General features: G+C 42.8%; 1 protein-coding gene across 1 annotated transcript in view; it reads left to right on the plus strand.

The window, feature by feature from the left end:
* The window catches only part of LOC121357709 (guanine nucleotide-binding protein G(q) subunit alpha), a 147,653-nt gene that overhangs the window by 21,956 nt on the left and 100,668 nt on the right, over positions 1–25,029 (plus strand). The gene's annotated exons all lie outside the window — the stretch shown is intronic.

The raw sequence follows: 25,029 nt of genomic DNA on the forward strand, positions 1-25,029 counted from the left end.
TTAAAAAGCACTCTCAAGGACAACCCACTGTAAGCCACAGGAAATGTGTTAGAATATTTGGAACTGTGCTACCCTCTGTATAGACTTATAATGTTGCCCTTGGAACCAGTAGGGATTTCTCTGTATGCACACACATGTGGGTGGCTATTGTGAGAAAGATAAAACTGTAAGTGACCCTATAAATTCAGGACCAAGGGAGAATACAAATTCAACATTTGAGTCCCTCAGATTATGTGAGAGAGAAAAATAAAATGTGAGTAGTGTTTTCATTGTCTTGCTATATGTCATGCCCTGTTATGTCACGGGTCCTTATTGTGAACTTGCGTCCAATTTGGTCTATGCATACACACTGGGGGAGAAAGGATGAAGGAATACTATTAGTTTTAAGGAACAGATCTTTCTGGGACATAGCTTCTCTTAGCATTTATTAATATCCTGTGGGAAATTTTCACTTTGAACAGTGGCTTTAGTAAGGAAGAACTATGTTTTGTGCATAGCCAAGAAAACAACATTTGCAGTCTTGGAGCATTAATGAGAAGGGAAAGAGGGAAAGGATTTCATAATGCATTCTCAAGGCTGGTAATTGGAAAGCTTTGTACCCTTTAGCCTTGCCCTCCTACCTCCCTCCAATTAGCTCCTTTTCTATTCCTCTGTTGGAGATTATGGCTAAAATTATCCATATAATTCCTAAGTAAAGTTTCCTGTGTTTGTGTGTTTTCTTGGTTTTATTTTATTTTATTTTATGGAAGAGTGCTTTTGTTTATTCCTTATCAAATGACTAAGATACCTCTTCTTTCCCCCCCTCAAAGTTTAATTATGTAATCACATGTAATGACACTGAGGCAAATCTGAGAAAACAGAGTAGCCAGGATGAGAGTATATGGGAGTGAGATTAATGCTCTTTTGAGAAAGGGCTATGAATAGCCTCAAAACTAGGTAGATGTAGATCTAGATAGTTACTGTTTTTTCAGTCTTCTTAAGAAAGAGGAGTGTGAAGAAGTTCTATACACTGGTAGAAGCAAAAGGGGTTAAATATGAGAAGAAAATATTTATTGTGAGACTATTTTACTTACACTGTTAAGATAGTATTATCCTTATGGTACTCTTAAGATGTACACTTTGAAAACCAATAAGGATATACAGTGCATAATAAATACTGTAAGGTATATTACTTTAAAATTCATGTTATCCATGAGGATTCAAGTTGTTAGAAGGCTTTGATTGCAAGATCATGGACTTATTTTTTTTGTGTTTGTTTGAAGTAAGAATTACTTTATCATTTTAGTAGAAGTGGCATGTTTGAGCCTTGAAAGAATCCTTCTTTTGGGTATAGTTCTGACTGAGCAAATAGGTGTTATGGACAATTGAAACTATCAGACAAGCGTCTGAATACTAATATGTGATATATAATAGCTTTATGTTTCTAACATAAGTTTATATATTTTATTGACTATATTGTATAGCACAATGAGATCCCAAATAGCTACATGGGAGAAATGTGTTTGATCTATTATGTTAGAATGACCAGCTTGATCTGCATTTACGTTTTGTACCATCTAAACCCATATGATAATGTTCTTTCTTTCACATGACTAAACAGCAGGTCAAGGGAGGTGATTCTCCCCTTCTGCTCCACTCTCATGTGACCCCACCTGGAGTACTGCAATAAGTTCTGGGGTCCCCAGCATAAGAAAGTCATGGGCTTGTTGGAGTGGGTCCAGAAGAGAGACACAAAAATAAACAGAGGGCTGGAACACATTTCCTATGAAGGCAGGCCAAGAGAGTTTGGGCTGTTCAGCCTGGATGATAAGGCTTTTGGGAGACCTTAATGCAGCTTTTCAATATATAAAGGGGGCTTACAAGAAAAACAGAGACTTTTTGCCAGTGCCTATAGCAACAGGATTTCACAGAATATTCTGAGTTGGAAGGGACCCACAAAGATCAACAAATCCAACTCTTACGTGAACAGCCCATATGGGGATCAAAACCACAACCATGGTGTTAACACAAATGGTTTTAAAGAGCTTAAATAAAATTTAGATATTAGGAAGAAATTCTTCCCTGTGAGGATGGTGAGGCCCTGGCACAGGTTGCCCAGAGAAGGTGCCCCATCCCTGGCAGTGTTCAAGGCCTAGTTGGATAGGGCTTTGAGCAACCTAGTCTAGTGGAAGGTTTCTCTGCCCATGGCAGGGGGGTTGGAACTAGATGATCTTTAAGGTCCCTTCCAACTCGAACCATTCTATTATTCTATGCTATCTAGGCAAAAGCCTAGAATTTGAGTGAATGTCTCTTCTGGAAACAGTTATTTTGCCGGTAGGCAGGGTCACCACCAAAGACAGACACCAGCTTAAGGAATAAGTATAATTTACTATAATGCAAAATTGCAAAGAATTACAAAAGGATAATCTAAGAAATGCACCAAATCATTAGCAAATAATTACAAAAGGATAAGCTAAGCAATGCATCTAATCATTACTACAAAAGATTGCCTGTAGTTATTAAAAAAGATACATCACCAGTTACCCTAATACTTTACCCCTACATCCAGATCCACAAACATCAGCTGGGGGAAGCTGTCATAGTGAAGGACTGGAGAACCAGATCCAGTAACTGGGAAATTCTGTGGTGTGTCCACCTTGCAGGCCATGAGGCTTCTGACTTTGCTGTGAGAGGGGTCCTGTTTTTATAGTGTTGAATAAACAATCTACCATAACATCAAGTGCAGGAACATCTTGTTTCATTCTCCTTTTGGGTTTCTCCTAAAGCCTGGCCATGGCTCAAGGAGGAACCATGGGAGATGTCTTTGATCTTACACCCCCAAACAAGGCCAGATGTGGCCTTTTCCAGTTTCTAAATATGGAAAGATAAATATATGTTTTGACAATGAATTAATACATATATCATATTGTTAATAATACTTCATTAATGAGCAGATACATATATCATATTGCCAATAATACTTTGTTCACAGAATTAACAGAATTCACACAGAATTCACAGAATGACTAGGCTGGAAGAGACCTTAAAGATCATGGAGTCCAACCCATGCCCTAACACCTCAACTAAACCATGGCACCGAGTGCCACATCCAGTCTTTTTTTAAACACATCCAGGGATGGTGACTCCACCAACTCCCCAGCAGACCACTCCAGAACTTTATCACACTTTCAGTAAAAAACTTTTTCCTAATATCCAAACTATATTTCCCTTGACGCAGCTTGAAACTGTGTCTTCTGGTTCTGTCAGTTGCTGCCGGGTGAAAGAGACCAACTCCCACCTGACTACAACCACCTTTCAGGAAGTTGTAGAGAGTGATAAGGTCACCTCTGAGTCTCCTTTTCTCCAGGCTAAACAACCCCAGCTCCCTCAGTCGTTCCTCATAGGGCTTGTGTTCCAAGCCCCTCACCAACCTTGTTGCCCTCTTCTGGATGCGCTCAAGTGTCTCAACGTCCTTCCTAAACTGAGGAGCCCAGAACTGGACACAGTACTCAAGGTGCGGCCTCACTAGTGCAAAGTATAGGGGAAGGATGACCTCCCTGGTCCTGCTGGCCACACTATTCCTGATACAGGCCAGGATGCCGTTGGCCTTCTTGGCCACCAGGGCACACTGCTGGCTCATGTTCAGTTGGCTGTTGACCAGTAAGCAGTACCCCCAGGTCCTTTTCTCCCTGGGCACTGTCCAGCCACACCATCCCCAGCCTATAACATTGCAGGGTGTTATTGTGGCCAAAATTCAGGACTTGGCACTTGGATATAATGAACTTCATCCTGTTAGACTCTGCCCTTCCATTCAACTGTTCCAAGTCTCTCTGCAGAGCCCTCCTACCCTCCAAGAGATTGACACACGATCCTAGCTTAGTGTTGTCTGCAAACTTACTAATGAAAGACTCAATATCCTCATCAGTGTCTTCAATAAAAATATTGAACAGAACTGATCCCGGCACAGACTCCTGAGGGATACCACTGGTAACTGGCTGCCAGCTGGATGCAGCACCATTCACCACCACTCTGGGCTCAGCCATCCAGCCAGTTAATGAGTGGATACATATAACATTTGGTTGGAAGGTTCATCTAGAGGTCAACTTTGGCTCAGGGCCTGTTGTTCAAGCCGTAGTATTCAACAGTGGCCAAAAATTTCTAAGGGGAAAAAATCATGAAAGCACTAAGAAGCACTTATTGTTCTTAGTCTCTCATTTAAAATAATGATATTTAATAATATAAAAAAATGCTACTTGACATAAATATTGCACTGTAACAGAAGCATGCCTCTTCCTATGGTTTCTGTTTTCAATACAGATGCTTATGTTGGCTTTTTGTATGATAAAGCAATTAATTTTTAAAGCATTTATACATTTTAAGAAACAAAATGCTCTGCAGTATCCTTTGATTTCCTAGATGGAGGCCCTTAATACAAGTGGCAGATCAAAAGTTAATGTTATTTTGTCAAAACAGACCTTACAAATGTAAAATATGGGAAATATTAACTCCCTCTTTGGAAAGTGTACTTTTATCTTTTTGCAATTTGGTTTTTCACATATTATTAAAAAGTAACAACTTGCAGAACATACCAGGTTTTAATTTGCATTTCTGATTTATACAAACATATATCAAGTATACTTTCCAGATAGTACTTATTTAAAATATCAAATAGAAAATTGAGTACCAAATATTTTATCTACAGTTTATGAATGAAAGATGTACAAAGTATAAAGTTGTATTTCTGTGGTAAATGTGTCAGTTCAGTTTTTTCCTATATATGTTTTGGTACATGATAATTATGTATAAGACTAGAAAACATCAAGAAATCCAGACCCATCTTTTCCAGGTCTAATGATTGAAATTTCATTCAGTGGAGAAAAATGTTACTCAGTGAGGCTGGAGGGGGAAGACAAGACAAAATAGGAGGAGCTGTTGATTCCCTTAAGGGTAGAGAGGCCTTAGAGAGCTTGATAGATTAGAATGCTGGGCAATTGCCAGCCTTGTGAAATTCAAGAACAAATGCTGGATTCTGCACCTGGGACAGTGCAATCTTGGGTGTAAATATAGATTGGGTAATAAGAGGCTGGTGTACAGCCCTGCAGAAAGGGATTTAGGAGTTCTGGTTGATGGTAAAACTCAGTATGACTCAACAAAATTCCCAGGTGGCCAAAAGGGCCAACTGTGTTCTGGGGTGCATTAAGCACAGTATAGCTAACTGATCAAAAGAGATACTTGTACCACCATACTCAGGATTGGTCCAGCCTCACCTTGAGTATTGTGTGCAGTTTGGGTCTCCACAATATAAGGAGGGCAACAAAGATGGTGAAAGGCCTCAAGGGCATGAATTATCAGGAGCAGTTGAGGATACCTAGGTTTGCTCATCTTAGAGAAGAGGAAACTGTGGGGTGACCTCATTGCTGTCTGCAACTTCCTCAAAGGGGGCAGCAGAGGGGAGGTGCTGAACTATTCTCTGTTGTGTCTGGTGACAGGACATGAGGGAATGACTTAAAGCTGCATCAGGGGAAGATAGATATTAGGAAATAGTTCTTCACTGACAGGGTGGTCAAGCACTGGAACAAGCTCCCCAGGAAAGTGGCCATGGCCCCAAGCCTGTTGGTGTTCAAGAAGCATTTGGACAGTGCTCTTAGGTTAATGTTTAGGTTGCCCTGTATAGTCAGGAGTTGGACTCCATCCTCATGGGTCCCTTCCAATGTAGGTTATTCTATGATTCAAAGCATATTCTGTTTTACCATTTTGTAGTTTCCTTTCTGCAGGATGTGTGCCATGAAAAATAGTATTAATGCAATAAATTGTGCATGATGTTTGTATATAAGGGGCTACTGCTGCCTTTAAACAACTTGACTACCTTCCTGACTCTGCTATAAGTGTGCTATCAGCCAATGCTTTGATCTTTTCATAGTGCCAATCATGGAACTTCAAAAGATCAAAAATATATAAAAATTGTTTGACTTCAGTGCTGTAATAATAGTCTTAAACATCACTTTCCACTGGTAATAATGCTGTAATCATTGCAGCTTTTCTTAGCTAAACTTTGAGATCCATTAATCCCAACTTTTCCTTGTTTTGTTGTAGCTAATAACGCTGCTTGTTTTCTTCCAAGTTATTTTAGTTGTGGGGGAAGTATCTGAGCAAATCCCTAGACATGCATATATTTCATGTTCTGCCACTACTAAGCAGCTTTATTTTCACCTAAAGAGGATTTCATAGTTAAAAAAACTTTTTCTGTGTGCTTTTTTGTGACTAGCAGTAGAAAAATATTGACTTTCTTCCTCTTGATCACAACAATCTAAGAGAAGTTATTAATGTTAAGATTGTGTAAGTTCCTGTATATGGTGTTGAAAATTGCATATTCACTTTCTAATAATTTCTGTGTAATCCCATAATTTCTATAAAATGACAAATTCATATGCTTTTATCCCATTTTAGTGCATTCTGTCATGGAAATTTTCCATTATTTCTTTTTTTATTAGGATTACTTTTCACACTTTTCCCCTGTACATAGAATCATGGAATCATTTAGGTTGAAAAAGTCCCTTTATATCATCAAATCCAACTGTAATCCTAATGCTGCCAAGTCCACCACTAAGCCATGTCCCTAAGCACCACGTCTACATATCTTTTAAATCCCTTCAGGGATGGTGACTCAACCACGTGCCTGGACAGCCTGTTCCAATGCTTGATAACCCTTCTGGTGAAGAATTTTTTCCTAATATCCAACCTGAACCTCCCCTGTCATAATTTGAGGCCATTTCCCCTTATCACTTGCTACTTGGGAAAAGAGACTGGCACCAATGTCAATACAACCTCCTTTCAATTAGTTGTAGAGCGATAAGTTCCCTCCTCAGCCTCCTTTCCTCAAGACTAAGCAACCCCAGCTCCCTCAGCTGCTCCTCATAATGATATAAAATTTCAATTGCCAAATTGAATTTCATTTTTATATCTTTTATTGTAAAGAAAGCAAGCAAGCAGCGCTGGGTGGCTGGGGAGTCACCGCTCCACTCACGGCACACACCACTTACAAGTTCGGCAAAGTATATATACTGTTTTTAAGCCTACAAAGCATTTTCCAATGTGCTTAGTTAATCCAAGTCAGCAAATATCAATAAGCTGGGATCAGCAATTTCATAATCTTTCCAGGTGGTCGTTGGCTTCCTGTCCTTCTTGTGGTCGCCTGGAGGGAGGCCTTACACTGGTATCTGCTACATGATTTTGTCAAGTGCATCAAGCTTTTTATTACACATAAGCATTTAGTTGCTTTGTTGCAATATCTCTTAGCTTTACCACAACTTCCTCTATTTTATTCTAAGCACCAGTCATCTTGCTACCTCATCTCTTTTACTCTACTATACTTCTTTTATTTCCATGCTTTATTTGGCTATTCGGTCAGAAAGTTTCAAAACCATTCTTTGTGTCTATTTTCGACACAGCAGATGCAAGCATTTGCTGATTCCATTGCCAATTGACATGAATCACAAACACATTTTTCACAATCCCTCCCCTTTTTCTTTATGTTATTGATTTGTGTTTGCTTCAAATCAAGCTAATACTTTTTGGGTTGCAGTTCTATTTGGTTCTGCTTTGGCCTTGACTATCATAAGCGAGTGAGTTTTTTCTCCTCTGGTTGTTATTTTAGGGTTTATGGGGGTTACTGAAATCTGCATTTCCTGGATCACTGAATGTATTAGCCTAATAAAGCATGGAATCATACATGGTATAAACAATAGGCTTAAAGAAACATGGACCCCAACTTTTTCCGCCAGGGTCCTCAAACAAATTATTCCACCAATTGTCGGGTAATATGGAATTCCATTTCTGCACTGGAACATGCACAACTCATTTAATTTCGCCTGCCAAATTTGTAATAGCCTCTCCATTATCATCGATCTCTAAACAGCACTCAAATATATTAAATTTTCCACAAAACCCCCCTTCTTAGCTAATAAATAATTTAGGGCTAGCCTATTCTGATAGACTGCTGAGTTAGTTGTCTAGCTACAAGCTTCAATGCCTCTGATGTTTGATTAGAAGTAATTTCTACAATGGCCTGTTATCTAATAATTCGGTTAAGCATATAAATAGGGGTTCTATAACCCCAGCTGCCGTCCTGAGCCCAGAAGGCACGTTCATAGTAATCTATGATCCACTGGGAAGTCCATACTTCATTATTCCAGGTCTGTTTTCCTCTTATTTCAGTTTGCTTTCTTCTGCGCAGATTTTCATAAAGAGGTCGTCCTAAATATTCACCTTTGCTCTTCAGTAGCAAAAAGAATGCAGGTTGTATAATTCCAATTGTACAGGTACCTCTCCATCTGTGATAATTCATCATATGCCCTTTTACCACATATCCAAAATAATCCATCTGGAGCTTTCCAATATTTAGCCGTCTGCCCCGGATTTTCCCAATATCCCTTAAGAACCTTTACCTCCTCAAAAGGATTAGCATCGTCCTGAGCCCAGAAGGCACGTTCATAGTAATCTATGATCCACTGGGAAGTCCATACTTCATTATTCCAGGTCTGTTTTCCTCTTATTTCAGTTTGCTTTCTTCTGCGCAGATTTTCATAAAGAGGTCGTCCTAAATATTCACCTTTGCTCTTCAGTAGCAAAAAGAATGCAGGTTGTATAATTCCAATTGTACAGGTACCTCTCCATCTCTTTGATAGCTCATTATATGCCCTTTTACCACATATCCAAAATAATCCATCTGGAGCTTTCCAATATTTAGCCGTCTGCCCCGGATTTTCCCAATATCCCTTAAGAACCTTTACCTCCTCAAAAGGATTAGCATGTGTTACGCTTTTCCAGCAAGCAGTTCCGTTGGTACAATTGATAGACCAATAACCTGTTGGTGGTTTCGGCCACCAGGTCGTAAAGGTGGAGTTGGTGGTATATATCATCTTGCAGAGGGCATGCCCTACGTATGTAGTAAAATTGTTTCCTTCCCTAGAAACACAAATTTGGCCTACTACTTCATGACTCAGTATCCATCCCTCAGGTCAAATTTCATTAAATCTATGTGTCCTGTTCCATAATATCAACTGATCAGGTCCTACCCCTTCTCTCCATGGCCATTGCTCAGTCATTTGGGATCCCCCACAAATCCAAGTTAGTCACACTTAATTCCTTAACTACTTTTTGCATCAGATCAATAAACAAATTTTTTCCTAACGTGGGGAGGTCCCAATGACTGAGTCTTTTCTTAATTTTTTTCATACAGGTCACTTCCTGTTCTTGCTCTTTTTTTTGGTTTTAATTTCCTCTAAGTTTTTTGTGATGTTTTTCACTAATTCTTCCTTGAATTTATCTTGTACTCCCCCTTTATCTGAGTATCCTCACATTCTGCCTTTGGTAAAACAGAGGAATGGTTCTCCCCGAGGACAAAATTGATAGTTTCGAGGTGCCCATCCTCTCATTCCTAAATTTGTTGCCACCCAGTAACTCTTTTCTCCTATTGTACAGGTTTCAAGTTTTCCTGGCTCATAACATCCTGCATTAATATGAGTGTGTGCTGCAAATGCTCAGGTCATGGTCCAGCCATACTTCACACTTTGGTAGCACTTCAAGCAGGGATCGGTTATCCCATTCCGTGGAAGACTCAACAGTATCATAATGCCCCACAGTTTTATTATCCTTTTGCCTCCTCCACCTACCGGGATGCCCCTGGCAGCGAGGGGTACCATCTTCTCGGCAGCAAGGATATTCTTCAGGGGTTCCATATGAGCTTTACCAGGTTTCGTGCCGTTTCTTACTTTCCAATTCTTTGCTTTGACTGGCTTGGATCTGCAAGGGACTCAATTACCTTTGCGACACTCAATCTTTTTAATATTTGCCTCACTTGATAGTCCCCCTCTTAATCCGTATTTCTACAACATCCACTACTCATGAGAATCTAGTTCTAATGTTCCTTCCTCTATTCTCTTTTTCAAAATATATTCTGATAAATCTGTTCAATGTGTTTACACTCTGGACACAACCCACTTGGAGGATAACCCCTGCGACAATAATACCACCTCTCCTTACAATAGTTGCATTCAGTGCTTACAAAGGGATAGCAATTACAATCCTTTTCAATACAGGTTATTTTATCTCCCAGCATCTGATTTTCGTGTTATTTTTGCCTTCAGTTCTCCTGGCTGAGAGGTAATTTTCCAGTCTGCTTCCTTTTTTGTTATAGGTCCTTTTACTCGGGAGATGTGTGTCCACCCTTTCTCTGCTGTCCGGATTGCTGTATCTGTGGTCAAGAGCACAAGGAAAGATCCATCCCAATGGGGAGTCAAGCTACTTTCTTTCCAACTACGGATCAATACTTGATCACTTGGTTGTATTTTATGAATTGGAAATCCTAGGGGAGGAGTTTGGTTCATTATTCCTTTCTTATGAAGTTCTTGAACACTTTTCTTTCCCCAGAGTCATGGCATACCCTTGGATTGACATGTCGTCTACTATAGGATTTCCCACTGGCATCTCTTGAGAATATGGCATCCCATATAACATCTCATATGGGGAGATCCCATACTCTGAGTTCGGCATTGTTTGAATATTTAACAATGCCAATGGTAAGCACTAAATCCAAGATAGTTTTGTTCCAACCATTGTTTTTGCTAGCTGGTGCTTTAGGATCTGGTTCATTTTTTTCTACTCTCCCCAAACTCTGAGGGTGCCAAGGGGTATGATATTCCCAAGTGATCCCTAGAGCTTTCATTACTTCTTTTAACACTTTCAAGTTAAAGTGGGAACCCTGATCCAAACCAATCACTCTAATCATCCCAAAACGTGGAATTATTTCTTCTGAAATAATCTTTGTAACAAAATGTGCTGTTGCTCGTGCCGCAGGGTAGGCCTCTACCCAATGAGTTAATTGGTCTACTGTTACTAACAAATATTTATATCTTCCCACTTTCGGTAGTTGGGTAAAATCCACTTGTATCTTTTCAAAAGGCCTATATGCAGTTTTTCTTCCTCCCTGCGGGGTCTGTCTAGATGTCTTCTTGTTAATTTTCTGGCAAATAGTGCATCCTTGTGTCTCCTGTTTTGTTATATCAAATATTCCTATACACCCAAAAAACTTTAAAAAGTGGTCACTTAGTGCTCGTGTTCCCCAATGAGTTCGTTGATGTAACTGATGAATTATTCTTCTAGCATAACCTTTAGATAGCATTTCTCTACCATCTGATAAAAGCCACTTATCTCCTTCTATCTTAGCCCCTAGTTTCCCATCTCTTGTATTTCCTTTGAGGTATAGCATTTTTGATACTTTGTCTCATCCTCACTTTTACTGAAATTATTTAAAAACACGGGTAAGCGTACTGCTGTCTTTTGTGCTTCTGCATCAGCCAAATTATTCCCCCAAGTCCAATAATCCATTCCCCTCTGATGTCCTCTTACATGGACAACAGCTATCACTGGTGGACCCCTCAAAGCTTCTAATACTCTTACAATCAATTCATGATGAACAAGTCCTCTCCCTCGGGTATTTACAAGTCCCCTTTCTTCCTTCCAAAGATACAGGGTATTGTCGTACTCTTATGGGAATGATTGGATTACTTATTTCTGTCTTAATGGGTTCAATCTCCAGCTTTCCTATTTTCCCTTTATGGTGCCACACCTTCGGATTAATTTTGTCTTCATCTTCTGATGTTAAAGTATAAAGCTGTACCTGTAGTTCTCCTTGTTTCACTTCTAAATTTACTCCTAAAGCTATAATCAAATCTCTTCCTAGCAAATTATTGTCTGCTTCTGGTACCAATAACAAATCATTCAAACAAACCTTACTTTCTGATTCAATTTCAACATTTTCAAGTATGGATACTTTAAATGGTTCCCCTTTTGCTCCCACAACTAGAGCAGTTTATTTATTAAATTTACATCCTTTGAGGAGGTGCTGTATAGTTGATCTTTCTGCTCCAGTGTCTACTAAAAAGGTGGCTTCTTCCCCTTGGGGACCTATTTTTAGTTTTATCAAGGGCTCTTTCGATGTTCTGGTCCCCAAGATGTACAGCTCCTGACACCCCTATTTGTCCTCTTCAAACATTTTTTCATCTTTTTGTCATTGCTTACAGCTTCACTTTGTGTGTCTTCTTCTCCCTCAGTAATAGCAATGATAATCTGCAGGACCATCTCCAGGGTTTCTAATTTGGGGAGGTTTCTTATAATCTCCCCTAGGTCTTTGTCCTTCTGTTCTAAAGGCTTTCTTTTCCCCCTTCTGAATTTCCTTCACAGCTGCTACAAATATCTTGGCTTTTGCCTTTTGTTTTTCTTCATCTCTCCTCAAGTACACCTTTTGGGCTTCCCGCAATAGCTCTTGGAAACCTCGTTCCTGCCAATCCTCTAATTTCTCTAGCTTTTTTCGTATATCTCTACATGATTTTGCCACAAATTGAGTTTTAAGCAATGCCACTCCTACTGGGGAATCTGGGTCCACTGCCGAATACATTTGCAGGCTCTTTCTGAGCCTCTAAAGCCAATATGTAGGTGATTCATCTTTTTCTTGATGCACACTGAAGGCCTTGTTAATATTTTGCCCTCGAGGTGTGGCATTCCGTATCCCTTGTATAATAATATCTCTAAGGTCCCTCATATTTTGTCTGTCCTGCTTGTTCTGGTGACTCCAATCTGGTATCTGATTAGGCCATTTTTGATCACCACGTGGACCCTGCTCGTGTCTCCTTTCCCAATCTCTCATTCCTACTTGCCTAATCATTTCCCTTTCCTCAGTAGTAAATAGTATTCCTAATATAGCTTGAAGCTCATCCCAGGTGTAGGCATTTGGGCCTAAAAATTGGTCTACTTTCTCGGAAACCCCTAAAGGGTCTTCAAGCAGCCACCCCATTTCCTTTTTAAATTCTCTTACTTTCCCAGTATTAAGTGGGACTGTCACAAATCCTATTCCCCTTTCATTTCCTCCCATAGGTACTTCTCTCAGGGGAAATAGTCTCTTCTTTTGATCTTCCTCCTCCCCACTAGAATTATTTTCCTCGCATTGTTCTCTCCTCTTGCTCCGAGTCCTACTACATGGTGGTGACAGTGGTGGAGCCATCGGGCTTTGGGGCCTCTCAGGGGAGGAGGGAGTTTCCTGCCCTTGATAGGGAGGAGGCAAATTGTCTAATGGTTCCCAAGGTTTTTCTTTTTCCTCCACCTTTCTCTTTTTTTAGTTTTCAGGGGGTATAATGCTATTGCTACAGAGGACCCCCTCCAAAGTGCTACATAATCACTTTCCTCCTTATTGGTATTACCAATATTGTGAATGGGACGTGCCCTAGCTTGTCTGGCGCCTACGACTGAACCAAATAGCGGCAACTGTGGTGCTTCACCCCAGAGACACTTTTGGCTAGCTGGATGTTGCAGCTGGGCACGTAGAGACAAGTTCAGACATGCCGGGTCTCCGGTGGCAGCGGGATGGAACTTCCTCTTGTAGAGGGTCCGCTCCTCAGGTTTCCCTCTGCTGGAGAAGCTTTAAGGCGGTAGTGAAGGAAAGGAGTCGGTTCTGATGGAGGGTTTTAATCCAGAGCTTTTATTCTGGCCCACAAGCCTATGAATCCAGCAACTCCTCCAACAGAACTCCCGGACCACGTGGTTGCTTGCCCTTTTACTCGGGGGACAGGAGGAGGGAAGGGATAGGGAGCCCACCAACCAGGTATGGGAGAGGAGGTCTCAAGGGACAAAGGACACCTGGATGGCCCAATGCCCCCCGGGGGTAGAGGGCATCTTTTGAATCTGCTCAATCACTCAGCGCCCTTCTGGAATTCCAGGACTGACAGACAGTGCTCGGCAGGGGTCTGGGTGGGGAAAGGAGAGATGATTGACACACCTGGGAGGGAAACTTCAGGGAGAAACCCGGGGTATCTGAGGCAAACCATGACATCATTCCGCAACATCTCCCCCTTGTTTTTTTAAAATGAAGAGGACTGGGTTTGGGGGACAGAATGCTCGCCAAACCACAGTTGGTAAATTGGTTCCTCCTCTTCTGGAGGGTCAGGATTTTCTACTGAGGCTTCTAGGTCATCCATTGGAGCACTAGGGGCTTCCAAATGGTAGACTTTAGGAGGGGAAGATGAGCTTGAAATTAGCTTGTAAACCATGCGCTTGATTAGCCCAAAAACAATGCTAACAACTACAATAACAATAACTAGAATGAACAGTACTAAAAACACAGTTTTCAGAATAGATCCTAACCAGCCCGAGAGTCCCCAGCCCTTGAATAGTCCACTCAGCCAGTCATCTATTTCTCTCTTGATGTCGTTCACCATGGTTTTCATTTTGTTGATCGTGGCATGGACGTTCTCTGCTTTCAATGACAAATTGAGGCATCAGAGACCTTCAAATTCTTCACAGCGATGGTTGTGCAGAAGGAACAGATAGTCTATGGCTGCTCTGTTTTGAATGGTGGCTTGCCTGGTAATTTCCTCGTCTGATAAGAGGTCGCTCAGGGCAGTAGAAGTGAAGTTTGCCTGTTTTGCAACCCAACATTCCAATCGGCCTAATTCTCCCATGCTTTTTGCTGCTGAGATCCACGGCAGAAGGCCTGTAATTGTGGTGGCCTTAAATCTGGACCAGTGAACAATTTCCGAATTACAATCTGGGTCTAATTGCCTTAGGTCTCTTTTTTGGATAGACAGTTTATGTGCATTGGTTTTTATTTGCCAATGCATTAGATTTGTTCGATTTGGGGTAAACAGGCTCAGCTTGCCAAAGGTGCATGGACCTCCGAGCAGATGGGGGGGAGGCCTGCCCATGCTCTGTCTCCACATATTAAAAACACACCTTTTGGGAGTTCACGGGGCTTATAATCATCATTTGACGAGTGCATGACTAGGACTGAATTTTTGCACTAGTTTTTGTCTGTGTAGTGTGGGTTGCTAGGGTGAGGATAGGTGTTCAGTTCAACTTCACAATGTGGTAACCGGGGATTAAATTTAAAGTGAATGCAAAAGGTTGCATTCATGGAGCCCAAGAGATGGAATTCTTGTGGCTCCCTTTTTGCCACCGGTAACTGTCTTGCCCACTCCTGCCAAAACAGTAAAGGATTGTCAGCAGGGTAGTGACCAGGAGGAGGTGCAAGTATGTTAACTTCATTTAAAGCGTGACACATTTCCTTTGGGAACTCTGCAGATTTAAAAGGAACTCCCACCAGGCAAGTTGACAGGGGGTCAGAGGCTGTTGCTGTGGAGAGACAGATGTCATTCTGTCCAAGGGCTCTGGCCAAGGTGGTCCATATGTTTGCTTTGGGCTGAGGGACTATCCAGGAGATCGTTGGTGCAAGGATCGTGAGTAGGACAAGGAGCAGACTCGGTCTCATGGTGTCTCGAGGCTGCACATGAACAGTGGTATCTAAACCGGTAAAAGGAAACTTAAGATACAAATATATCACTAACTATTTCAGATAGGAGGTGTAAATGGAATTTCTTCCAGGGAACATGTGCAGCGTCTCCTCCTCCAGGCAGCATTAGCAACCTGGGGTGTTTCTGTACACTTCCCTGAGACCTTGGGGACGTAGGGCCTTACCCATTTGGAAGGAACCTACTTTAAACCAGAGGGGGTGGACACAGAAGTATATCCACATCCCCATGTAACTAATTTGTAAGGTCCCCCTGTCTTCCAAGTCTCAGGGTCCTCTTCTGTTGCCTTCAGCGATAAAACCTGGCAAGTCGGTGTGTGACCTGACATGCATCACATAAAAGTGGTTGCTCTCGGTGGGAAACTAACTTTACAAGTTTTGAGAGCAATTCAAAAAGTGCGATGTTAGACACTTCTCGCAGTATTGCTTGATCTGCCCTGGATACTACTCCTGCCACGTAGGCAGAGTCTTTAATCAGATTGAATGGTTCTGAGAAGTTTTCAAAGGCCCTAACAACTTCAGCCAACTCAGCAACCTGAGGTGAACCTTCCACCTCAGCAATGTCAGTTTCCCACTGCTGGGTTTGAGGATCCTTCCAAGTCATAACGGATTTGTGGGATCTCCCAGACATGTCTGTAAAGACGGTCAGAGCCTTTTATAAAGGTCTCCTACTTTGAACGCTTTCTTATTTTAGAATAAATTTAACTTCTTGTTTGAAAATTTTGTGGGCAGGCCAATGGATAGAAATTTGTCCTGAGTAGGAATCCAGAGCAAACTGCAGTGCCTCCTTTTCCTGAAGCAAATGTTCCAACATTGCCTTAGCAATTTGGCCTGATTTTAACCCAATTGGAATGTGAATGCACTCAAGGTCACATCCTGCCAGCTTCCTGATCTCGGTTGTAGCTTTCTGGATCAGTCCTGCTACTAGCTCTTGGGGCTTTGTCATTCTCTTGGACCTTTGGTGACTGATAAAAACACACTCTCTGATCAAGAGAGGGTCCCTCTGGTCCTGGCCCTTTTCAGGTGTTTCTTTTGTCTTAGGTGTTTGTTTTTGCTCCCACTGGAAAATGATTCCATGGAGGTGCGGCAACTTACCTGAGATGATTAATTTGAATGGCAGATCAGGCCAACATCGATTGTCCTGTCTTGTGGACATTGCTGTCTGAACTTTTTCTAGAGCTTTCTGTGCCTCCGGGGTAACAGCCCTAGGGGAACTCGGGTCCTCTCCCCCTTTCAACAAATCGAAAAGAGGGGCAAGGTCTTCGTTGGTCAGACCCAGCCAGGGCCTTACCCAATTTAAAGACCCACACTACTTCTGGACATCCGCAAGGGTCTCAATCCTCATTTTGATTTCTAATTTTCGAGGAACAATGGTCATCTTTCCAATTTCTAAGCACAAATACTTCCAAGGTCGCATCTTTTGAATTTTCTTTTCCTGGAGCTTGAACCCTGCAACAATCAATGCATTGATTGTTAGGTCAAGTGCGTGGGTGAGTAGATCATCATTGGGGGTACACACAAGGATATAATCTGTATAATGATAGGTGATGGCCTTTTCTGCGGCTGCACGTACTGGGGACAGTAAGGAAGAGACATACCATTCACAGATCGATGGCAAGGCTTTTAGTCCTTGAGGAAGAACGTTGCAATGGTACCTCTTCCTCGGGGCTTCCCTGTTGATAGTGGGGACTAAGAATGCGAAACGCAGTCCATCGTCAGGGTGTAGGGGAATTTGGAAAAAACAATCTTTTATATCAATGACAGCCAAATTCCAATTTTGGTGGAGCATTGCTGGGGATGGCATACCAGGTTGGACAGAACCCATATCTTCAATGACATTATTGATTTGTTGGAGGTTGTGGAGGAGTCGCCATCTCTTTTTGTCAGCCTTCTGGATGATAAACACTGCAGAATTCCACGGAAACATGGTCTCCACTATGTGACTTCTTTTCAGTTGCTCTTCCACTAGCTCCTCAAGCGCCTTCAGTTTTTGTTTACTGAGCGGCCACTGTTCTACCCAGACTGGTTTCTCTGTCTTCCAATTCCGTTTTTGGGCAGGGCCCTTTTCAGTGACTGCTGCCCAAAAATCCTGTGGAGAGTCTGGAATGTCAATTGTGACTCCCCATTGCGTCATCAAATCTCTCCCTAACAATGGCTGTGGATAATCTAACACGAACAGACGTATGTTTGCCAATTGTCCATTTGGATGATGCTCTTGGATTGTCTTGCCAATTGCATGCCCCGTATACCTCGAACGTGATCAGCCACGTTTTGCAAAGGCCAATGTGCTGGCCAATCCTCTATTGGGATCACTGTGCAGTCTGCACCCGTGTCTACAAGCATTTCAATGTGTTTTTACTTCCCACTCCCTCCGACATTTTACCAAATTTTGGGTTTGTCCTTCCCAATAGCTTGGACCCGTGCGACTGTGGGCCCTTGTTTTTTGGTGCCTTCAGGCAGACTCGGTACCGGGGTAGCTTGTGCTATGATTTGTGCTTTGGGAAGAAACAGGGGTGGGTGGAAACAGTGCAGCCAGAGAACTAATTGCTCAGGATCTGATGTTGTTATTCCTGGGGCAATTACGATCTCTTGTGGTGTGTGCTTGGTGTCCCCCATGACGATGTACTTACAGCGAATTTGGTGCCAAGTACCCTGCTTTTGTGGGTCAACAGAGACAAAATGCCAGTCAGTGTCTTTCAGGTGGAGTGGTTCTGTCAGCTGCAACCTGAAAGGCTCATTAACAGAAGTAGTGGTTAACATAGGTTTGCCTAAGTCATAACAAAGGTATTTGGTTTCACCTTCAGTGGTGGACCAGCAGACGTGGTCCTTGAAGCATCTGCTTCACTTACATAAATTTCAGTGTTACCGCGCGCTTGGTCTTTACTGCTTCCCCCATTCCTTTGGCCTGCTCTTTTTGTGTCTGAGCACCTGGCAGGCCGGCAGCGCTCCCCATTCAGTTTTTGTTGTTGTTCACCACCTGGGAGCATTTGTAGTTCTCTTTCCCTGCTATTTTTAAATTCATCAAATTCTTTTTTCAGGGGACACTGGTAAACCCAGTGCCCAAGGTTCTTACAAAGCACGCATGGCCTTGTGGGGTCAACCATTGCTGGTCTTTGTTGCTGCCCAGTGTGCTGCTGTGCTGAAGGAAAGGGTGCAGGGTTGGCGACAGCGACTCCCTGTGGTGATCTTGGCAACAGCTTTGGTCTGGTGTCCTGAGACACACTCATCAGAGGCACTGTCCTGTTACAAACTAGAAGCATCAACAGACTAACACACGCTCAAGGTTTCTGAGCTGGGGATACAGGGGTTCGGGAAGAATTCCATGCAGTCTGGCCAGGACTTTGTGGACAGTGGGACTCGGGTATTTTAAGATGCTCAGGGAGCCAATTTCCCTGGGCATGAGCAGCGTCTGCTCTCTTTAAAATACTGAGTTTTGGGGTAGAGGGTTCAGAGTTAGGGTGGGGAGAAGAAACAGGAAGAGCAGAGGTACGTTCCTTGTAATTTGACTTTTCTTTCACTTCCTTTTGTTTGAGCAAAGCTGATCGAACTTGCAAACTCCAAAACACAAATTTGGCTGAGGACATATCTCCAGACTTTCCCAAGGTTATCAATTTGTTTCCTACTTCGTCCCAAAACTGGATATTGTGGACTTTTTCAGAAGATATATGTGGCAAGTGTAGGAACAGCCAGCGTATAAACCGTTTTAATTTTCCCTTAGAAAAGGAAACGTTTCCATCAACCAAAATTCCTATAATCTGATAATACACTCCTTTCTGTGCTGTGCTTAGTTTTGCCCCCATATTCGATGTAAAAAGGCACAGTACAATCCCCACGCCAAAGAAAAACAAAACCGAATCCACTAGCCATTACGAAAACCGCAGTTAAGAAGAGAAAACTCTGCAGATATAGCGTTGCACAGCGCAGCAGCCTGCACGGTTTTTAAAAGTGCTGCCGGCAGCAGCACAGAGCTCGAATTCGCCGCGCTGAGGGGCAGAGCCTGCCCGCACCGCACGCGGCCGGGGCCGCCCCACCTGTGCCACACTGCAGGAAACCCAAAAACCCCCCTGCTCGTGCTGAGGAGAAACCTGAGAGCCCCCCCCACTCACGCCGAGCTGCGGAGAAACGCAAAACCTGAGTGCCGAGCCGTCGCGCCGCTGCGAAAGGGCGGAGTGGGCTGAGCTCCCCCCGCTCCCTCCGAGGCTGGCGCGCAAATTCTAAAAGCGGCAGAGCTGCACTGTCTGTGGCGGAACTTAACGTTGTATCGCAGCTGACTCTGTGGGGCTGTGCAGCCTTTGTGTACTCTGAAATAGAGTGAAAAAGAACAATTCTCTCCTGAGAGACTGTTTTTGAGCTCCCTACCCCCCTTTTGGAGTGGAGATACCCAAATCGATGCGGGTCAGTGCCGTGGTGTGGCAGGGTCTCTTCACCGGAACGGGACTTTTTTGGGGTGGAAAAAGCTTCCCTGTTCTCCCCCTGGGAAAATCTGCTCACCAAAATCGAGCTGAGGTTTCCCAGAGGTGCAGGACATCCACGAGGCTTTTGTGGAATGAATTCCAAAGTCTCTACTGAAGAGCTCTGCCTTCAAAGCTCTTCCAGCGAATGTCAAGCTGCCTTAAAGTCTCTCCGTGGTCTTCTGAGGTTCCGGAGCTCTGGAGTGTCCCCTCAGGCTGCGGGATCAAAGCAGCCTCATGGAATGGGCACCAAAATATTGGAGGTTACCAATATTACTGAACGGGACTGCCTTGGTCTTTCTGGTCCCAGCTGCTTAACCAAATAGCGGCACCTGTGGTGTTTTGTCCCCAGAGACGCTATTTAGCTACCTGTAGTCGCAGCTGAGCACATGGGGACAAGTCCGGGCAAGTCCCGAACTCCAGTGCTAGCGGACTGGGGCTTGTTGGTAGAAGCGGGTCACTCCTCAAGCCTCCCTGTGCTGGAGAAACCTTTTAAGGCGGTGGTGAAGGAAGGAGTGGGTCCTGATGGAGAGTTCTTAATCCAGATTTTTTTATTTTGGGCCGCATGGCCTCTGAATCCTGCAACAACTCCAACAGAACTCCCAACCATGTGGTGTGCTTGCCCTTTTACCTGGGGAGAGGGGGAGGGAAGGGAACCCAGGGACCACCAATCATGTATGGGGGGAGGGGGTCTCAAGTGAGAGGGACACCTGGGTGGGCCAATGGCCCTCCAGGGGTGGAGAGCATCCTTTGAACCTGCCAATCACTTGCTGTCCCCTGGAATTTCTGGGTTGATAGACAGTGCCCAGCAGGGGTCAAGGGTGGGGGAAAGGAGAGGTGACTGACACCTGGGGAAGGACCTGGCTAACTGAGGCAAGCCATGACATCACACCGCAACAGGGAGGGGAAGAGGGAAGGGATAGGGAGCTCACCAACCAGGTATGGGAGAGGAGGTCTCAAGGGACAAAGGACACCTGGATGGCCCAATGCCCCCCAGGGGTAGAGGGCATCTTTTGAATCTGCTCAATCACTCAACGTCCTTCTGGAATTCCAGGACTGACAGACAGTGCTTGGCAGGGGTCAGGGTGGGGAAAAGAGGGATGATTGACACACCTGGGAGGGAAACTTCAGGGGAGAAACCCGGGGTTCTGGGGTAAACCATGACATCACACTGCAACACTTACTAGTACAAGTGTATACTTGAGTGCAATTCCACTTTTCTTTTATCTTTGGATCCTTTTGCCTTGACCTAATTAAATCAGAATATTTTATACCAACCTGTAAGGGGTCTTCTAGGAAGCCTGGATTCCCTTTCCAGTCCAGACACCATTGAACTGGCTGGATATATTCCCATTGTCCCATTTGAGGGCTGTTCCATATTTTGCATATTTGACATCTCCAAGGGGTATTAGTGCAGTCTGTCAGCCGATAAATATTCCCTGAGGTTATTTCCAGATCTGGTTTTAGGATATTACAACTCTCAACATTCTTACATGTCCATTGTAAGGAATATTCTCCTTCCATCTCTGTCCAATTGGCATGGGTCTTATTTCCTTTCCACATGTGTTCCCAAATTTTTTGTCAAATTGCTGACTAAAACTTTCCATGGAACTGGATTTTCTGCAAAAGTTGGTGTTGACAAAGAAACTGTTATAGAGGTTACATTCTGTAATCTGCCAAAATCTTGCACTAGCTTTAAGATCACATTTCCCTTCCCAGAGATTAACAACATAGTTTTTTATTATTATTATAAATTACGTTAATAAATAGTAGATCATTTAGATCCAATAAATAATATCCCCCTAGAAAATCATATCATATACCTAAAACAATAGGATTTAGATACAACAAAAACTCTGAGGTGTTAATTAATGTTGTTTTTGCTGCGTTTAATGTGTGGTTGCTGGTTTTCCCTGTGTGTGATGGACCCAGGGTTTGATTCCTTCCACCTTAAGTGCCGTGTAGATTACCAGGAGGATGTGAAAGTGTCCTTTCTACTTCTCTTTTAAGGGTTCAGAGTTCCAGGTCTTAACATATACAAAGTCCCCAGATTGGTATGGGTGAACAGGTGCATCCAAAGCAACTGGTCCTGATAGGATTATAAACTGGCAGAGTCCTGCAAAGGTTTTTCCAAAAGAAATTAAGTATAGATTTAAATCCGTTTCTTCGTTTGAATGTATTTGTCCTAGGTTACAATATAAAGATGTTTTCTATCCCCATCTTCAAGAGCTGTTGAAACCAGGAGGGGCATTGTTTTTTCCTTATCTCCTGTTAATGGACCCATCAATGCCTTGCCACATGACTCAGAGATAACTCCCTCCCCGAGCCATTTCTGTTTAATGGGCAATCAAGGACCCACAGCATCACAGAATGATATCAGCCCATTGTGAGATGCTCTGCCCAGGGGGGTGGAGCTAAGTATCCCCACCTAGACATAATCTGGGTTTTGGGACAGAACAAGCTGCTCTTAGCCACTTGTTTCCAGAGGACAAGAGATACCAGATCTTTTCTACGGGATCACCACTTCAACAAGACCATTTCATCTGGACTGCTACCACTGCCCTAACTAGCAGGGTGTCAGGTTGTATTCTGACTCTGTCAGTGTTTTTTTTTTTTCTTTCTTTTTGTATTATTGTATGTATTTTGTTGGGTTTTTTTCTTTTCCTAATAAATTGTATTTCTGACTTGGAGTCTCTCACTGATTTTGCTTTCAAACCAGAACGGTATTTCTCCGGGATAGGATGGTGTCTGATACAGCCGTCTGTACAGCAATTCATAGGGACTTTAGTTTTTGACCCTGGCTGAATTCTGACTCGCAAAAGAGCCAGAGGGAAGGTCTGTGGCCATCTTAAGCAAGTTTCTTGACACATTTTGCTAATTTGTCGTTTCAAAGTCTGATTAATCCTTTCCACTTTCCCACTTGATTGTGGTTGTCACCAAGGTGTGTGTAAGTCCCGTTTTTACCTAGAGTTTTGCTCAGCTGTTGTACCATATCTGCTATAAAATGTGGGCCTGTATCTGAGGACATCCCAAGTGGCACCCCAAATCTTGGTATGATTTCTTTAAGCATGATTTTTACCACTTCCCCAGCTTTATTGGTGCGACAGGGAAAGGCTTCTGGCCATCTGGAAAAAAAATCTACCAATACCAAAAGATACCTCTACCCGTTTTGTCTTGGTAATTTAGAGAAATCTATTTGCTAATAATCTCCAGGTGAATTTCCCTGTTTAATTGTTCCATCAGGTGGCCTTTTCCTATATATGGGATTGCTTTTTAAACAAATTGGACATTTCACTAGGTATGATTTTGCTATTTTAGTCATTCCTATGCTGAGTATAGAGCTTTGGAGACTAGATATCATGGACTCACTTCCCCAATGGGTTTTGTTGTGTTCCTTTTCTGTTATTTTCCTAATGGTATGATTTCTTTAAGCATGATTTTTACCACTTCCCCAGCTTTATTGGTGCGACAGGGAAAGGCTTCTGGCCATCTGGAAAAAAAATCTACCAATACCAAAAGATACCTCTACCCGTTTTGTCTTGGTAATTTAGAGAAATCTATTTGCTAATAATCTCCAGGTGAATTTCCCTGTTTAATTGTTCCATCAGGTGGCCTTTTCCTATATATGGGATTGCTTTTTAAACAAATTGGACATTTCACTAGGTATGATTTTGCTATTTTAGTCATTCCTATGCTGAGTATAGAGCTTTGGAGACTAGATATCATGGACTCACTTCCCCAATGGGTTTTGTTGTGTTCCTTTTCTGTTATTTTCCTAATTACAGAAGTTGGAACTATAACCTGTTGGCTGTCTGTTACCCACCATCCCTCCTGATTCTTAGTGGCTTTTAATGTGCTTGCTAAGCACTGATCCTCACTGTCATAATTAGGCTTAAATTCAGATATGTCAATTTGTCTTTGTGGTACTAACACTAGGATGCCTCTTTCAGCTACTCCTCGAGCTTCTTTGTCTGCCAATTGGTTTCCCACTAAAACATTCGTTTGCCCAGGTTGATGTGCTTTGCAATGCATCACTGCCATCTCCTTTGGTTTCTTTCAGAAGTTGTAAAATTTATTCTTTGTGTTTAATAGCTGATCCTTGAGCTGATAGGAGTCCTCTTTCCTTCCATATAGCTCCATGGCCATGAAGTACACCAAATGCATACCTAGAATCAGTCCAAATATTCACCCTTTTGCCTGCTGCCAAATTCAATGCTTGTTTTAGTGCTATTATTTCTGCCTTTTGTGCTGACGTCTTAACTGGTAAAGATCAAGCTTCCAGTATTTCAGTAGTGGTTACCACTGCATATCCTGCCATCCATTTTCTATCCTTCACGAAACTGCTTCCATCTGTGAATAATTCTAAATCAGGATTGTCTATTGGATCATCTCTCAGATCAGTTCTTCTGGAATATACCTGTTCAATAGTTTGGAGAAAATCATGTGCCAGGGCTCCCTCATCTGCTGCCTTTGGATCGAGGAACACGGCTGGATTCATGGCTGCTGTTGTCTTCAATTCCACATCATCCTGTTCCAAAAGTACAACTTGGTATTTGAGCATCCTGCTGGGGGACAGCCAATACCCCCCCTTTCACTCTAATACAGATATTACCATGTGAGGGACAAAACCAGTTATGTGCTGTCCAGTCATGAGCTTCCTGGCCTCTTGGATCAGTAGAAGAGTTGCAGCAACTGCTCGCAAGCATCCTGGCCATCCTTTGCTCATGTTGTCCAGCTGTTTTGAGAAATAGCCCACAGGTCTCCTCCAGGTTCCCAGCGTCTGCATCAGGATGCCCAGGGCTAAATGTTGCCTCTCATGCACAAACAGTTCAAAGGGCTTGGTTAAGTCTGGAAGCCCTAATCCAGGTGCTGTCATTAATGCCTTTTTCAGTTCTCAGAAGGCAGTTTGGGACTCAAGAGTCCACACTAATTGCCCACCCTTTGGCTCTTTGAGAGGTTCATAGACAGGCTTCACTAAAAGTCCATAGTTTAATATCCGCAACCAGCACCACCCAACCACTCCTAGAAAGCCTCGTAATTCTCAGATGTTCCTAGGTTCTGGAGTTTGGCAGATTGCTTCTTTTCTGTCAAGGCCCAGAATTCTCTGTCTTTGAGTGATCCCCAAGCCCAAATAGCTCACAGTTGCCTTTCCTATTTGAGCTTTTCTTTTAATTACTGTGTAACCATTCTGTCACAAAAAGTTCAACAGACTTATGGTCATTTGTAGGCATTGGTGTTGGGTCT

This window comes from Pyrgilauda ruficollis, unplaced genomic scaffold (genome assembly GCF_017590135.1).
Source record: "Pyrgilauda ruficollis isolate IOZ18807 unplaced genomic scaffold, ASM1759013v1 scaffold341, whole genome shotgun sequence".
NCBI lineage: Eukaryota > Metazoa > Chordata > Aves > Passeriformes > Passeridae > Pyrgilauda > Pyrgilauda ruficollis.